Consider the following 18,542-nt stretch of genomic DNA (forward strand, 5'->3'; position numbering starts at 1 on the left):
GTGAAATCCATTTGAAGGATATCTCAGGCCAAGCGTTCTGACCATCAGTAACCACATCTGTGCCGGAGCGATTAATTTATACTGATTGAAAAACTACAGCAATACATCAAAACACTTGGGTTGCTATAAGATAAACACTTGAGAATTCTGATATGGTTCCTAAATGTAATCTGTTATGTAAGAGAATAAACACAAACACATCTAGTACCTATAGTCCAGAAGCATATCGTCGAAACTAGTTGTCAAATCTTGTCCTATGAATTTCCCGGAAAATCTGCACTCAATTCAATTAGCCCTTTTGCAATCAACCAGTCATTGAAAGTGGGTAACGAGTCGGATGAAAATCAATTAACTTGCTTACAAGTGTTACTTTTTCCTTCACTACAGCAGTGATTAGTTACGAGTAGAGTTACTATATCCCAGCAGGACAGCAGGAGCAAGCAAAAGTATAAACGGTAAAAACTAAACTTAACAACGCTCTTCAAGTTGTTGAAAGTTTTAACCCCCGTGGGTCGTATCATCATGCATCGAAAGGGAAAAATATTATCATAACCTAGGAAAACGAAAGCCATCACTAGTTTATCCAAAAACAACCAATACTTTTTTCATTTTCATTTATTTCTTCATTGAATTATCAAGCATTAACAAGTAATAATCGAGTGCTACTTTCTGTGTTCGCATCACCCAACATCGAACATTCTTGAAAATTTTATAATGTCGAGACCAAGTCAGGAAAAAAAGGACAGGTTTCAACTGCGCGGGATGCCAGTTTTTTTATTCTCCATTTGCTTAACTTATTGACCTCTTATTCGCCAGCATGGGCATTACTAGAGCGAATTCAAATTTGACAGTTGCTCTATTGTTTTTTACTACACTGTCCGAATATCTGCTTTATCGATTAAATCTATTTGTGAATCTGATCCGACGTTACCTGCGATGTTGCTTTTTTATCAGTCCAGAGAGAAGTCCATTTTTCTTTGCCGTTGGTCGATCGTCATGTTACCCAGGTACATTAGAGCATGTTCGCTCAGAAGAGAATCAGTTGTCAGTCCGCTTTCAGACGGCCATGGTGTTGGACGGGTGGAGCTCGTATAGTTTTCAAGTGGACTCACGGAAGTTTTTTGTTGGGGGGCCCATGACGATCCGCTTATGAAGCGAACATGTAGCCAACTACGCCACGTTGCCCCCCAAGAAGAGGAGTTGGAAAACTCGAGCAAGAGATGGAGAAGAAAAGGCAGGCCATCGAATTGGAAAAATTCCTTCACAAGAAGAGGCTGGAGCATCAGAAGAAGCTGTTTCTGCTGTGTCAGCCGGCGGAAAAGGAGAAGCGGGATATGGAGTTGGCGTATGACTCGGAGCAAATGGAACTGCAGGTGGCAGAAGAAGAAGCCCACCGAAAGAAGCGCGACGAGATGCCGAGGCAGATGCAAGCGAAGCTGGAGAACGTGAAGGTCGATTCAGCAAGAATAGAGGTAGCACAACGGGAAAAAGGAGCATACGGAGCTAAAAATGGAGAAAACAGGAAGGCAGGAAGACTAAGCAAGCGAAGTCGGTAATGGAAATGCCGGATGAAGATGAGCCTGAGTCCGAAATTCGGGCAAATCAGACCGGAAAGTGGCCGAACCGATAAAAGCAGACCGTGAGGATTACCGTGGAGCTTACAGCAAGTTCTCCACATCGAAAACGTCCAGCGTTGCACTGCCTGTACTGCAGGATTTAACCTCGCTACCTGCTGTGAGCGACAAGCGAACTCCGTACGGGCACCCAGAGTTACAGAAGAAGAGAAAGAAGTTCGTCGAAGAAGAGGCTCGAGGCTTGTATCCAGCCAACGAATCATCCGAGGAAGAGGAGTCCGAAGAATCAGATTTAGATAAAGAAAGCTCGTCGCAGGAGGAAGACTTTGGAATGGGTCCCAAAGTCGTCATGCGTGGACCAGCAAAGGCCAAACTATCCACTCGGCAGTTCCTGTCGAAGTAGCTTCCGACACGCACGGGGCGGCTCGAAGAATGGCCAATGTTCATCAGTGCCTACGAGACGTCCACTACAGCGTGCGGATTTTCAAATGTCGAGAATCTCGCCCGACTTCAAGAGTGCTTGAAGGGTCAAGCGCTGGATGCGGTGAGAAGCAGGTTGCTACTTCCCAGTGCAGAGCCGCAAATTTTCCCCATCCCTTCCGGAGTTTCGCAGGGGAGTGTGCTTGGTCCTCTAATATTCGTTCTGTTTATCACCGATCTAGCGGACCAAGTGTCTTCATATAAATTATTCTTTGCCGATGACCTCAAAATGTTCCGGATTATCGCTTCCGCCTTAGACTGTACAGCCTTGCAAAATGATATTGGTTAACTCACTGACTGGTGCCAAGAAAACGGGATGTTCGTTAACATAAAAAAAATGCAAAGTAATCACTTTCACTCGATGTCATACTCCAATTTGTTTTTCATTTGAAATCGGTTCAGCCTCACTTGAACGGGTTGAATCCATTCGAGACCTGGGTGTGATAATGGATAGCAGATTGAATTTCAACGAACAAGTCTCATTGGCGGTATCCAAGGCGTTTTCTGTGCTTGGTCTCGATCGCCGTCATTCAACGTTCATCACCGATATCTACGCTCTAAAAGCCCTGTACTGAAAGCCTGCTAATCAACCTGGAGACGCTTTCCGTCAGGCGCATAAAGCTGCAACGCGTTTTCATTTTTGATTTGCTTTCAAATCGCATTGACTGTTCAGCTCTGCTTAACAGTATCAATATAAATGTCCCTTCTCGCACCCTCCGAAGCCATAATGCATTGGTTCTCCCAGTTAGTAGGACAACGTACGGGTTTAATAATCCATTTTATGTTTGTATTCATGCTTTCAACACTGTATTTTATCTGTTTGACTTTGATATAAGCAAAAATGTATTTGTTAGTAGAATTAAGAATATAGTCTAGAATAGCATACAGTCTGTACGGCTAAGGCCGAAGACGGCGAATAAATAAAAAAAATTATCAAAACCTTGCGGATGCTGTACGGAAGGCCTGAGCAGCTGCTAAATATGCTGCTTTTGAACATGCGAAAGGCTCCGTCGCCAAAAGCGGATGAATTGGCAACGTTCATTCAGTTTGGTATCGTCGTTCAGCAGCTAACCAACCATTTGGAGGCAACGGGCTGACAGCGCATCTCATCAACCCGATGCTCATCCAGGAGTTGACTGAAAAACTGCCTGCTAGCACTCAGCTGGAATGAGTTCGGTACTGGAGGAAAGCCCAAGTCGTTACGCTTCGAATATTGTCCAACTTTCTCTCGCGAATCGTCAAGGATGCCAGCGAGATCACTGCGTACAGCGAGTCGGCAAGAATCCGGAAGAATCCGAATTTCTACACACGCACAACGTCGAAGACAGTGGAGCAGTCCACCAAGTTCCGCAACGAGAGAAGAAGCCATGCAAAGGGTAGAGATCTTCGTTTCAGCACGAGGATCGACGCAATGTTTCCGCATCAAATCCTCTCATACGGTGGAAAGTTTGAAGTTACTGCAGCAAACGGTCGCTATGTCGGAAGTCGTCAACGGCCATCCTCACCTGCGAGGTCTGCCGGTGACCGAATTCCATCGAGGAGTCCCACAAATCTTGATAGGACTGAAGGACATTCATCTGTACGCGCCTCTTGAATCCAGGATTGGTAAACTGGATGAACCAAGATTGGTTGGACGATCTACCGTCTTACATGTGCAAGCCACGCCGAGGAGTTAAGAAGACAATTCGAGCCAGAAGAGGTGTGGTACTTGCCGATCAGCGTGATGGTGCATCCCAAGAAGCCGGGAAAGTGCGTCTGGTGTGGGACGCGGCGGCGGCGGTCAACGCACAATGGTCCGATGGCGGCCAAAACCTCTAAAATCAAAGTTGTTTTATCCGAACAGTAATATTTTTCCCAACTTCCTCAACACTTCTGTTGTTCAAATCCAAAGTTTGAAGCAGATTCATTGGAGTTTGAATTTTATACAGCTCCTTGAGTGGGCCGTGGACATGATTTTTCAAGAAAATTAATATTTATGATCCATTTTTCACAAGCTATTTATGAATTTAAAGAGAGCTTAAGCCACAATGGTATCTTTAGAGAAGTTGTTTGTATATACATAAAGCACACCTGAGTTGAATAAAAATTTTCATTATATTCATACAAAGTGAATTAAAGTTAAAATTGTTAAAAACACATATTATTTTTTATAAAAGTACCCTAAGACATTAGTAGCCCGCGAATGCCCGCGATGACAATAAGTTCATTCGAAAGCTAAAAACAAGAGCTTTCAAGTAGGGTACAAATTATTTTGCGAAAACTTGCGATAGACCACTTTCAACGCGTTTGAAGGTATACGGAGTGAAATTCTAATTAAATAATAATAATCCTGTAATACGCTATACGCAGTAGCCATGAATTGCATCCCGTCCCGAGAAGAAACGAAAAACTCGCTCCAATCTTCTTCTTCTTCTTTTTATTTCTGGCGTTACGTCCCAACTAGGACAAAGCCTAGTTCTAAGCAGGCAGGTGTTCTTATGACCACTTCCGCAGTTATTAGCTAAGGACTTTCTTTGCCGATTGACCATTTTTGCATGTGTATATTGTCCGGCAGGTACGATACTACTTTATGCTCTGGCAAGTCGAAAAATTTTACTTTACCAAAAGACTCTCAACTGGTGGAATTCGAACCCACGATTCTCAGGATACACACTTAAATTATTTTACGGATTCCCGTGAAATCTCAACAGCTGAACAGTTCGGTGAAATAAATTAACGGAGTACGGTAAAATTTTACAGTATTCGGTAAAAAATCACCGTAATCCGTAAAATTCCGACGAAATACGGTGTTTTATTTCACCGAACTGTTCAACTGTTGAGATTACGGTGAAATTCACCGTAATGTGTTTAGTGTGTAGTCTAGCTGAATAGCTGCGCATTCACCGCTAGGACTCTCTGGGCCCATATGTATGCAATATTTTGGTGTTATACCTTAATTATATATTATCTATACCTTTATTTGATATGATTAGGATATTGAACTACCTTGAATTTAAATTTGAGCTGTAACAACATAAAATAACACAAATTATCTCGGCTTATTAAGATGGTTGAACGAAACTATTTCCTTCGACATGCAGCCTCCAGATAAAATGAAACAAATTGGAAAAATCATTCCCAACGTGGACTTGCTTTAGCTGTTAAAACAAGTATGATAACAGACTGAAGCTAAAGACATGACATGCTGAAACTGATTAAATGGATGATACTTGCATAAAGGCAGGGTTAGATCTGAGATATTTATGAACAAATGTGCATGAAATATTCACTTTTTTATCAGACGTAACATGAATTTCAACATATATTTTGAGTGGTTTTTCTAATCACGAGTTCATCGTAGTGTTTTTTTTTTACAATTTTGAAAAATTTGCGCATTTAATAAATAAGAAGGTGGAAATTAAGACGAGATGAACATGTTTACTTATGATGGTTTTTTTGTAGAGGTTCCATATCTTTGGATGAATAGTTAATATTTTTTGTCAAATATTGCGCTTTAGTCTAATTGTTTTTACTATTAGAGTTGTGCATGGAAAAATTACTCAAAAATATATGTTGAAATTCAAGTAATGCCTGGCATGCTGTGAAAATTTCATTTCAATCCGTCAATAAATAACTGCGAACCAGCCTGCCTAAGTTGACCATTTTGCATGGAAGATTGAAAAAGTTGAAAATGTATTGTCCAAACCTGAATATTTTAATTATCAGTCCAAAACAAGAAAAATTCGAAAATAAAAGTCCATAATAGTTCAATATGACATAAAATATGTCAAATATATGATTTCAGCTATTTTAAAGAGAGTTTGAGGTTTTGTCCGACATTTGTTCTAGATCGAACCACTTTGCAACGGTGTGTCGCTGAACTCGAAGTTGTTGAAGGGGCCGGACATATTGACTCCGCTTCCCAATGTTCTAGCGAAATTCCGTGAGCGAGTAGTATATTTCGGAGGCGACATCAGGAAGATGTATCTGCAAGTGCGAGTGCGTGCAGCAGATAAGCGAGCGCGATTCATTTTCCGCGGAAGAGCGTCAGAGGAGATGAAGATCTACATTATCGACGTGACGATGTTTGGCGCGACGAGTTCTCCATGCACGGCGCAGCTCGTCAAGAGCCGTAACGCAGAGGAATACGCCGGACAGTTTCCGGAAGCGGCTAGAGTGATAGTTGAAAATCATTACGTGCACGAAGAAAATCATTACAAATTCCGGCAACATCTACAGTGCGAAGTTTGGTGAAGAGAACCATACCAGCGGTGGCAGTTCCACTAAACCAGGAAGAGCATCAGCGAGCGGATATCTACCTGTGGAGGTCGACACAGACCTATTCTTACGAGTAGGAAATGAAGACGATGGTGAAGAACCGTGAAGTACCACGCAGCGAGTGGCAACCGATCGAGAAGTGCAGTAGTCTGTACAGCGACAGCCCGTTTTTAGACGATGATGGTTTACTGAGGATGGAAGGCAGAGCAGCACAGGGTTCGTTCCTCCCTTTCGAACTCCGGTTTCCGGTTATTCTGCCGAAAAAGCATCCCATTACCCGAAAGTTGCTGGAATATTACCATCAGCAAGCGGCGCACGTGAACTCAAAGATTGTGGTCAACCAGGTCCGACAGCGTTTTCGGATTCCGAATTTCCGAGCGGTATTAACCTTTACGTTACCGGCCTCTGACAAGGCATTTTCAAGTGGCTACCATTTCGTCAATTCCCATTCGATTTTTTTGAAACCACTGTCAGTTTACTTTAAAAAGGTTTCAGTTATTTGTCATAAATGGAGAATGCTGAATTCGGAACCATGCCGGAGATATTCCGGATTGTACTGGGGTCACGAGGGTGCCAAATTCGGGAAATGTGATTGCAGTGGAAGTCACAAGACATCCGAATGTACGTCAACTGTTTTGAAATGTATCAATTGTATAAAAATGAATAAAGAACGTAAAATGAACTTGGACGTCAACCACGGAGCATTCAGTTATGAATGTGAAGTCTTTAAGAATTTGTATCAAAGAAAAAAGAGCAGCCTACATTTCAATGAATAGCAACCAAGTTCCAGTAGTAATGTGAATCAGTTCGATATCTTGTATTTAAATATAGCCGGTTTATCTACAAACTACGTTGAATTACGTCAGATTGTAGAAGAAAAACGTCCATATCTAGTATTTTTATCAGAAACGCATATTGTTGACATAGATGCATTTGATCAATATAGTATTCCGGGTTATAATGTGGCTGCATGTTTATCACATTCGAGACACACTGGCGGAGTTGCTATTTATGTCAAAGAATCAGTTCAGTACAGGCTTCAATTGAACGAAGTTTGTGATGGTAATTGGTTCTTGGGCATCGCAGTTGATCGTGGCATGAAGATGGGTAATTACGGTGTATTGTATCACTCTCCCAGTTCAAGTGACCAGCGTTTTGTTGAAATTTTGGAAAACTGGCTTGAGATGTTTGTAGATTGTAGTAAATTGAATGTTCTTGCTGGTGACTTTAATATTAATTGGTGTGACAATTCGAATTCGAATCATTTGAAACGATTAGCTGACTTTTTTAATTTAAAACAAAAGGTAAATATTTATACACGTATTTCCAGACATAGTCAAACTTTGATTGATCACGTTTATTCTAATTTGGATTCTGTTAGTGTTATTAAAAATTCTGATTTAAAAGTAACTGACCATGAAACATTAGTTATTAATATTGATGACAATAGTAGATATAAAAGTAACTTTGTAAAATTAAAGTGTTGGAAAAAGTATTCAAAACATGTCGTTTCAAGTCTTGTCGAAAGAAGTGTTGATTTACATACAAACGACGGTTCGTTAGATCAAAAGTCAGCTGTTCTAACTGATGTTTTAAAAACCTGTACCAATAAATTAGTCGAACATAAATTTGTTTCGTTGAAAAATTCGAACAGCTGGTACAATTTGGATTTGTTGCGTTGTAAACGCAATAGGGACAAACTGTACAAAAAATGGCGTAGAAATAATAATAATACAAATTGGAATAGGTACAAGGTCGCGCGTAATAAATACTCGCAAATGGTTAAACAAACTCGTTGCGAGTGTATTCAGAGGAAATTTGATCAGCATCAAAACAACAGCAAAGAGTTATGGAAAATTTTGAAATCCTTGTTAAAACCTAGTAATTGTAAACCGCGGTCCATAATTTTCAATGGCACATTAGAAGAATCAGAACAAGTGATAGCATGTAAATTTAATGAGTATTTTGTGGACAGTGTTTCATCGATTAACCAATCCATTGAGTTAGTAGATGAACCTGACGAAATAAAACAGCCGATTAACAATAATTGCACATTTGAATGTTTTCACCCAATAACGTTGGAAGACCTACGAAATATTTGCTTTTCTATGGGAAAAACGGCTGGCGTAGATAACGTTAATGCGAGAGTAATACAAGATTGCTTTGATGTCATCGGCCACAATCTGCTGGACCTGATTAATGAATCGTTACAAACTGGGCACGTGCCACAAGTTTGGAAGGAATCACTTGTGATTCCTATTCAAAAAGTTGCTGGGACGATTAAAGCCGAAGAGTTTCGTCCCATCAACATGTTGCACACATTAGAGAAAATTTTAGAACTTGTTGTAAAAGGCCAGCTGTTAGCATATTTAAATAGTAATAATTTGCTAATACCAGAGCAATCGGGATATCGGCAAGGTCATTCCTGTGAAACCGCATTGAACCTGGTGTTGGCAAAGTGGAAAGAAAACGTAGAGCGTAAAGATACGATTGTTGCTGTTTTTTTGGATCTCAAACGCGCTTTTGAAACGATTTCTCGGCCCTTGTTGTTAAGAACAATCAAGCGCTTTGGATTTTCGGGTTCTGCATATAGATGGTTTGAGAGCTATTTAACTGATAGAACCCAACGGACTGCTTTCAACGATTCTGTTTCGAGCCCCGTGGTGAACAGCCTTGGCGTACCACAGGGGAGTGTATTAGGGCCCGTTTTATTCATTATGTATATAAATGACATGCGACGAGTTTTACGTTTTTGTGACATTAATCTTTTTGCAGATGATACCGTGATATTCATTGCGGCTAAAAATCTTGATGATGTCGTTGCACATATGAATGCAGATTTACGTTCTCTGAGTAGATGGTTGAAGTACAAACAGTTGAAATTGAATATAAGTAAAACTAAATTTATGTTGATATCGCGGAATCGAACAAATATAGACGTCTCAATACAAATTGATGATGAGACAATTGATCGCGTGCGCGAAATTAAATATCTTGGCGTGATTATTGATGACAGATTAAAGTTCGACGCTCACATCGACAATGTTATCAAGAAAATAGCCAAGAAGTATGGAATACTCTGCCGATTAAAAAACGATTTAACGATTGCTAGTAAAATACATTTGTACAAATCAATCATCTCTCCACATCTGGAGTTTTGCGCTTCCATTTTGTTTTTAGCAAATGAAACACAAATATCTAGAATGCAGCGTTTGCAAAATAAAATAATTCGTTTGATTTTGCGATGCAACAGATTCACTTCCTCGTCTTTCTTATTAGATGCTCTTCAGTGGTTATCGGTGAAGCAAAGAATTGTATTCTTGACGATGGTGTTCATTTTTAAAGTAATTAACGGTTTATTGCCTCGATATTTGTGTGATCGAATTGAAAGAGGAAGTGACATTCATAGATATAATACTAGAAACGCGACTGAATTAAGAACACCACAGTTTTTGTACGGTGCTTCACAAAACTCTTTGTTTTTTAAAGGAATAAATGTTTTCAATTCGATGCCTATACACATCAAACGTGCTGCAACTCTATCACAATTTAAGAGACTATGTATTTCACACGTTAAAGCTGCCTTCTGAACAGCTACATGTTAACCTTTTTGTACTTGACTAATATTGTATCTTGACGAAGTTTTGACTAACGGATATTTTGTATTGACTATATTGTAAAATATGTTTAATAATTATTGGGGCACTAATAAACTACGATGCTCGCCTCGATGATGATGATGGATTTTTTTATATATTGACGTAGTTTTGATTTATTCCTTTTTATGTGTAGTCTACGGAAGTTTGAGTCCCACGCGCGGTACACAGGTATAAACGACTGTTTGATTACTTATTATTTGAATTGAGAATTTATGCTGTTGGTGGATGCCATGCATTAGTAGTAAGTTTTCTGGTTGAATGTCGGAAATTTCTTGAAAATGCAAATGTTTCCGATAGTTTTGACATCATCGGCGGGGTTATCAATTCTGGCAATGTTTTGTATTTTGTTGAACTTTCTTGATCACTATTAAAACTTATGAAAAGTGTGGTTGAGACCAACAGATTTTCACCATTTTTTTTTGCTGTATAGTATGGGAACTTGTAATGTTGTTTATATCTGTTGAAATAATCAGACCGTTTATTGTTTGCAAATCTGGTTAACATTGATCATAATTAATTATCTTAAAGATATATCAAACTCGCTCAAACCTCTGTAGGGGTATGTGGTGGGACCATCATCATCATCATCATCTTCTTTTTTTTTTTATTTATTTCAGCTACAACACTAAAGTTTTTATGTAAAACGTGAGATAATGGTAGATTGTCATCAATTCAACATAATTTGAATAAGTGGACCGTTCCAGAACATCGTAGCCGGTTCCGCCAGAGCCAGTTTGGGGACATTTCTGTTTCATGTCCAAAACATACCGTGCGACGTCTCTATCTTCATGAATTCGGGAGAACATGTCAATAGAGGAAGAAAAAACTAAATTTCAATAGATTTGGCCACTCCAGAGCACCTGACACAGGTTCCGCCAGGGCCTCTTTGAGGACATTTCCGTTTTTTGTCGAAAACATACCGTGCGACGTATCAATCTTCGTGAACATGAGAGAACATGTCAATAAAAGAAGAAAAACTCCGGAAAAAAACAGATGTGGCCACTCCAGATCCTGGCACAGGTTCCACGAGGGCCTATTTGGGGACATTTCCGTTTTATGTCCAAAACATACCGTGCGACGTCTCAATCTTCTTGAATTCAAGAGAACATGTCAATAAAAGAAGAAAAAACTCGCTAAAAACAGATGTGGCCACTCCAGATCTCCTGACACAGGTTCCACGAGGGCCTCTTTGGGGACATTTTCGTTTTATGTACAAAGCATACTGTGCGACGTCTCAATCTTCTTGAATGTGGGAGAACATGTCAATAAAGGAAGAATAAACTAAATATCCATAGATGTGGCCACTCCACAGCACCTGACACAGGTTCCGCCAGGGCCTCTTTGAGCACATTTCCGTTTGTTGTCGGAAACATACCGTGCGACGTATCAATCTTCGTGAATTCGAAAGAACTTGTCAATAAAAGAAGATTTGTCCACTCCAGAGCAATACCTACAATATGAATTTGGGCGAATAAACTGGCTTATTAAGTTTCAAGCATCAAAAATTGAAAAAAGAAAAAAATGCATGAAGAATTTGTAAGTAAAACCTTTGCGGTTAATGAGCATGAGCTCAAGCATAGATGACCGCTTCATAGTTGCACTCCGTGATTGACCAGAGCAGTCGAAGGTGCACAGAGATTTAATGAATGGGGCTTGGGATTAGCGAACCATTCTCAAAGAGCACGAATCGAGAGTTCAAAGACTGAATATACCTCTGCATTTCCACAATTGTCTTGAAAAGTACATTGGGTTAGTGGGTGTTGCCGGTCCCATCGCTCCAGCGGATGCAAGCAATACAATCGATGCACCAAATATTTATGACTGGATTACACCACTTTTTCGTCACACTGCGCAAACGTGACACGTCTGATTTTTATTGCATCGCTCTCCCTCGTAGGGGCAAGCGACACAATCCATGGACCGAACACTAATCTGTAGGAATAGGAAATCTCTTTGCGGGTAATAGATGAAATCTCGAAAGGGTTCCAAATTAGATAATTGCTGGCTAGATTATTGTTTAATTTCTGATGAAATCCTTAACATATTCTAAGCAAAATTTTTATTCTGTTGCAAGTGGAATTCCTCCATGCATTAGTAAGCAATACGATTGACGGAACTGATGTTTGGTCGAATTCACACTTCTTTGAACGGGCAATGGGTTGTTCTTTTTTATACCGTCAAAACAATTATTGGCAGTAAATATGCCAAAGGTCAGTAAGCCAAAGGGATTTCATAAATCATAAGAATGTTTTTATAGAGTATTCATGAGGAGTTTCAAAGCGAATTCATTTTAAGTTTTTATCAACAAATTTATTAATTACTCAATAAATTTGTTGATAAAAACTTAAAAGGAATTAGAAAAAAATTTTCTTCGAAGTTTACAATAGATTCTTGGTAACATTCTAGCCAAAACCTTTTTAGGATTCTTGTTGGAATTCTGATGATGTTCGAAACAAAGTTCTGGTGGATTCCTTGTTAGTTTTCTTCTCAGCTTTCTGCTGAGTTTTAACTAGTTGCACAGTGCATTCCTGCCATGGCGTATTCATGAAGATCTGCATAACAGGTTTTCCAAAAATAGTGGAAAACATACGTTCAGAAAGATCCTGCCTAAGACTGACAGATAAGCCACATCAGTTTGTATGTATTTTATCCTAGATTTATTTGAATACTTTTCAGAATTTTCATTATGCTTTACCCGTGGCACATCATGTTTTGTTCAAATAACGGAAAATTTTCAAAAAAGGTTTTCGGCGAAACCTATTTCTTGTGCTTTGGAGTAGCCAGATCTGTTGGCAGCGAGGGCATTCTTCATTTATTGACATATTCAAATATCGGTAATGTCATAAAATAGGCCTTTCTGGAACCCTTACGTGGTGCTCAGGAGTGGAAACACAGAGTCTATTCCTCATTAATTGACATGTTCTGTCGAAATCATGAAGATTGAAACGTTGCACAATAGGTTTTGGACATGAAACTGAAATGTCCCCTAAGAAGCCTTGGCGGAACCAGTACCAGGTGCTTAGGGGTGACCTAATTAGTTGATACCGAGTTCATACTTCATTAATTGACATGTTCTTTCGAATTCACGAAGATTGGCACGTCACACGGTTTGTTATATATATAAAACAGAAATATCTCCAAGGAGGCCCTGGTAGAACCTGTGCTTGGAGCTATGGAGTGGCCACATCACATGTTAATAAGTTGATTCTTCCTTTATTGACATGTTTTTTTTACAATTGACAAAGATTGAGACAAAAGTAGAAATATCCCCTAAGAAGACCTTATGGAACCTGTGCCAGAAGCTCTGGCGTGGCCAAATCTTTTATTACCATGTAATTTTTCATTTATTGACAAGTTTTTAAAAATTCATTAAGATTGAGATGTCGCACGGTATGTTTTTGGATATAAAATGGAAATGTTCCCCAAGAAACCATCGTGGAACCTGTGCCTGGAAGTCTGGAGTGGCCACATCTGTTCGTACTGAGCTTTTTCTTCTTTTATTGACAAGTTCTCTCGAATTCACGAAGATTGATACGTCGCACGGTATGTTTCCGACAACAAATGGAAATGTGCTCAAAGAGGCCCTGGCGGAACCTGTGTCAGGTGCTCTGGAGTGGCCAAATCTATTGAAATTTAGTTTATTCTTCCCCTATTGACATGTTCTCCCGAATTCACGAAAATTGATACGTCGCACGGTATGTTTCCGACAACAAACGGAAATGTCCCCAAAGAGGCCCTGGCGGAACCTGTGTCAGGTGCTCTGGAGTAGCCAAATCTATGGATATTTAGTTTATTCTTCCTTTATTGACATGTTCTTCTGAATTCAAGAAGATTGAGACGTCGCACGGTATGTTTAGGACATAAAACGGAAATGTCCCCAAATAGGCCCTCGTGGAACCTGTGCCAGGATCTGGAGTGGCCACATCTGTTTTTTCCGGAGTTTTTCTTCTTTTATTGACATGTTCTCTCGAATTCACGAAGATTGATACGTCGCACGGTATGTTTTCGACAAAAAACGGAAATGTCCTCAAAGAGGCCCTGGCGGAACCTGTGTCAGGTGCTCTGGAGTGGCCAAATCTATTGAAATTTAGTTTTTTCTTCCTCTATTGACATGTTCTCCCGAATTCATGAAGATTGAGACGTCGCACGGTATGTTTTGGACATAAAACGGAAATGTCCCCAAACTGGCCCTGGCGGAACCGGCTACGATGTTCCGGAACGGTCCACTTATTCAAATTATGTTGAAATGATGACAATCTACCATTATCTCACGTTTCACATAAAAACTTTAGTGTTGTAGCTGAAATAAATAAAAAAATAATCACATTTCCCGAATTTGGCACCCTCGTGACCCCAGTACAATCCGGAATATCTCCGGCATGGTTCCGAATTCAGCATTCTCCATTTATGACAAATAACTGAAACCTTTTTAAAGTAAACTGACGATGGTTTCAAAAAAATCGAATGGAAATTGACGAAATGGCAGCCATTTGAAAATGCCTTGTCGGAGGCCGGTAACGTAAAGGTTAAAGGCGGTGGTGAAGGCTTGCTTGTGGTGTAGGACAAGGAAATGCGCTCCAAAGTTTCCGCGGATGGCACCTCTCCCCCTGGCGCGGATTACTCCTGGGTGGAGGCCATTCAGCTTCACCGGCGTGGACTTATGTGGTCCGATCATGGTCACGGTTGGGTGTAGATCCGAAAAGCGTTGTATCTGCCTTTCCACGTGCCTGACAACGAGAGCGATTTATCTGAAAGTGGCACACAGCTTGACGACGCAGGCGTGTCTGATGGCGATTCGACGTTTTGTGTGTCGCAGAGGCAAATCGGTTGAATTCTATTCCGACAACGGGACAAACTTCCAGGGAGTGAGTAAGGAGGTAGTTCAGAAAATAGATGGAGAACGCGAAGAAGCGATGACGGATGCTCGGACTCGGTGGAACTTCAATCCACCAAGCGCGCCCCACATGGGAGCGGTTAGTCCTATCCGTGAAAGCAGCACTGGCGGTGTTGAACGATGGCAGAAGGTTGACGGATGGGGTACTGCTGACTACACTGGCCGAAACAGAGGACCTTGTGAATTCACGGCCGTTGACGTACACAGGTTTGGGACCCGAGGCAGGTGAAGCGTTAACACCAAATCACTTCGTGAAAGGTGTGGACCTGGCTGTAGATCAGGTTTCGAAGACAGCGAACGCGGAGGCTTTACGAGACCTCTACAAGCGGTCACAGGTGTTGGACGATTGAAACCAAATAACATTGCTGTGGAAATTTTAGTTCGAGAACTGGTCCGAACATTCTGATAAAACACAGATGTTTCGCTCTCTTTAAATGCCTGTTAATTTGGCTGCAGCATCGGAATGGTGCTTTCTTTCTAGCGGCCTAGCCTAGAGAGACGTGGAATGGCACGTGGGAAATCTCACGAATCTCCACTCGCTGCTGTTGCTTGTTTGCTTTTTAGTGCACCCAAGGTAAGGCGAACCATAGTGTGGCAGTAGTTTTATTTACTTTTGAGAAAGTTAGTCACGGTAACGGCAAAAGTGAACACTTTCGTATGCTGAGTTAAAGTTGAGGTTCAGGCTAGGTGGCGAAAGCAGTTTAAACTGTTTGCCACATTGCACGAAATGATTTCTGACGAGGCAATTATTTTGATTTTGTGGGATAACTGGGATCGTTCTGCAAACTTCAAAGTCATTGCAATTCTGTAGAAAACTGGGTTAAATAGCCATTGAGTCGAAGATCTTTCATGTTGATTTTTTTCTCGAATTATTAAGGCAGAGAGTATTTTTTTTTGTGCATTCCATACGATACACAAATGCAAAATGGTCAATTGGCGAAGAAAGCTTGCAGTTAATACAGGAAAAGGTGCTCAAAAGCACACTCAGTTGAGTAGTTAGCTCTGTCTCAGTTAGAACGTAACACTAGAAAGAAGATGACGAGAAGATGAAAACAAAACTCAAGTTTGGAAACCTCCATTAATTTTGAAAGTGTTTTTTATTCCTTAATAAGAACGATACAAATTTGATTTTGACTTTTTGTTCCTCCCAACGAATTTTTCGAGCCAAATTTGGAACTTTAAGGGCACAATGCAAACATATAACATGTTAATTTTCTGTTGGGAATCACCAATCCCATTATTTCGGTCAACACAAAGGGTCGGACTGTACCGCAATGGCCATTGAATAACAAACGACAAATTGAACCAATTCACGGTGGATCGACGTGTTCGCAAGCAAATAGACAAACAGCTAACGATCAAACGTTTCCACCGTTTGGGTTAAGTCAAGCCTGGTGCTCTATTTGAAGTCAACCATGGGTAAATATTTGCGCCACAATCGCACTATGTACCATTAGAGGCCACCAATGGCTGTTGACTACCAACTATCTATACAAATGTAGTTTCTGATTTGGAATGGGTCGGAAATGCCACATCTGGCTTTATGCCTGTTCGGCATTCGTATGAATCCTGAGGAAGGATGCGGTAAAATGGCGTTGAAAAATGGGGGTGGTAAAGTGGGATTACACATGTTGGAAGCAAGTGTCACAACTAAATCGTCTAAATGCTGATGGTGGCAAAAGCCGACTATAAGCGGGAAAAAGTTTTGCAAGCTACTGGGTTATTTCAGAAGCCAGAACGTCTTCAATCCAACATAGTGCAGGAGTACAGTATCTGTGTCTTCAATTCAACAATCGTAAAACGGGATGTTTTCGATATTATTCAACTCAAAAAGGTTGAAGATTAATAAGATTAATTTAATTTAAGATTAATAATTAATAAATACTATTTGTGAAGAAGGAATGATTCCTTTAAGAAAATCATTGTCTGCCTTTCGTTTTTCAACCTTTGGAATTTCAATATTTTGTCTTTTGCCCTCTTATTCCTAATTTTGATCATTTTTTGTAGGAATTCCTTCTAGGACTTTTTTAGAGTTGTTTCCAGGATGACTGTAGCAAATTTTAAAAATGTAATAGTTCATTATTTACTTCATGTTTTTTTTACAAAAAAATCAGATAGAACTAATCTAGATATTACTATAGAAGTTTCTCCAAGCATTCTGACAATAATTTATTCAAGGGGATCCGTAAGTGATCCTACCAGGGATAGTTCAATACATATGTGTATGGCTGTCGTAACTTCAGAAATTCTTCGCTTCACAAATTCTCTTAACATTCTTTCAGTAATACTTTTGAAAATGTCCATAAGAGTTTCCCGGGGATTATTTCTGGACTTTACCAAGGAGTTCTTAGTTCTTAAGACTTCTTTGGGATTCAATAAATAGATTCCTGCGAATATTTTTCCAAAACATACACAGAAGAAATTCTCCAAATAACTCTCTCTTTTCAATAATCCTTCTTGTAACTATTTAAGACTTTGCCATCAAATTATCATTAGAATTCTTTGGTAATTCTTCGACAAATTTCTCCAAGAACAGCTCTTCTTGTATAATACTTGTAAATTACTCCTGAATATTTTGCTGAGGTAAAACCTAGAAACCAAGGATTTGTGTAGGAACATTCAGCTGGAATTACTCCAGCTTTTACTTCAGCAAAATATTCAGGAATATTCTACAAGTATTCCTCGAGTAATTCAGGTACAGATTAATTAAACAACTCTTTCAAGATTTTATCTAGCACTGGGTTATCAGCATTGGCCAGATTATCCAATCAACGGGTATCTCAAGACCCAGATGAGCTAAAAGGTTAGTGTCTTCAACAAAGTTGTTCAGCAGATCAAGGACTGTCTTACAGTAAGACATCTGATTGGAAATTAATCCATTAGAATGAGCTAGTAATTAATTTCATTCATTCTTTAATACCTCGGTATCCCGATTAGCTAGAAGGTTGGTGTCTTCGGAAAAGTTGATGAACTTGAAAATTCTCTTGGGAATTCATTCGTAAGATGGCGCTAGTTACAAATTCTCTTCAAGGTTATGAATTTCGAGATCCGGAAAAGCTATTCAGCAATTACCAAGATCAAAGGCGGTGAAAAATATGATGCTAGGTGGCTCCAATTTGTCTTCGATAAAGTTGTTCACAGCGTTGCGGAAATACTAAATTCTCATATCTTATGCTTGAGATTTTTCATGCTTGTAATTCAATGCCATAATACATGAGTTGGTTCTTTAATTAGACTCATTGGCTTTTTTCACAGTTTTTTTTCTTTCACTCAAAGCTCATTCTTTGCTCTTCTGCTAGAAGTATAACGATCCTTTCTAATGTAAACAATAACATTCGGGTTTGACAGACTTTCGATGTGTTTTATGATTGAATTATATATGACGGCATGAGCGTGAGCAAGTGATTTTGAATCAAAATATTTTTCCCAAGTATTTCGAAGCAAATCTCAAATGATTTTGCAATTGTGGGAGAACCTCATGATTGAGCTTTTAGTGTCAGTCTACTAACACTGGCTGTTCAAAAGATCAAGGGCCATCTGAGGTGAAAACTGAAAGAATGTGCAAACACTAGGGAAAGTGTACCAGTTATGGCCATAGTGGTTCCCTATTTGGCCATATGTGAAATTTTGATAACTTTCACATTTTAAATCTTTTTGAATGTTTTAACATCAATATAT

At 39.7% G+C, this 18,542-nt stretch overlaps 1 protein-coding gene across 2 annotated transcripts in view; it reads right to left on the reverse strand.

Annotated features, from left to right (window-relative positions):
- LOC5572570 overlaps positions 1-18,542 on the reverse strand; it is a 319,211-nt gene that overhangs the window by 87,376 nt on the left and 213,293 nt on the right. The window lies entirely within an intron of this gene.

Source organism: Aedes aegypti, chromosome 3 (assembly GCF_002204515.2).
Source record: "Aedes aegypti strain LVP_AGWG chromosome 3, AaegL5.0 Primary Assembly, whole genome shotgun sequence".
Taxonomy (NCBI): Eukaryota; Metazoa; Arthropoda; class Insecta; order Diptera; family Culicidae; genus Aedes; species Aedes aegypti.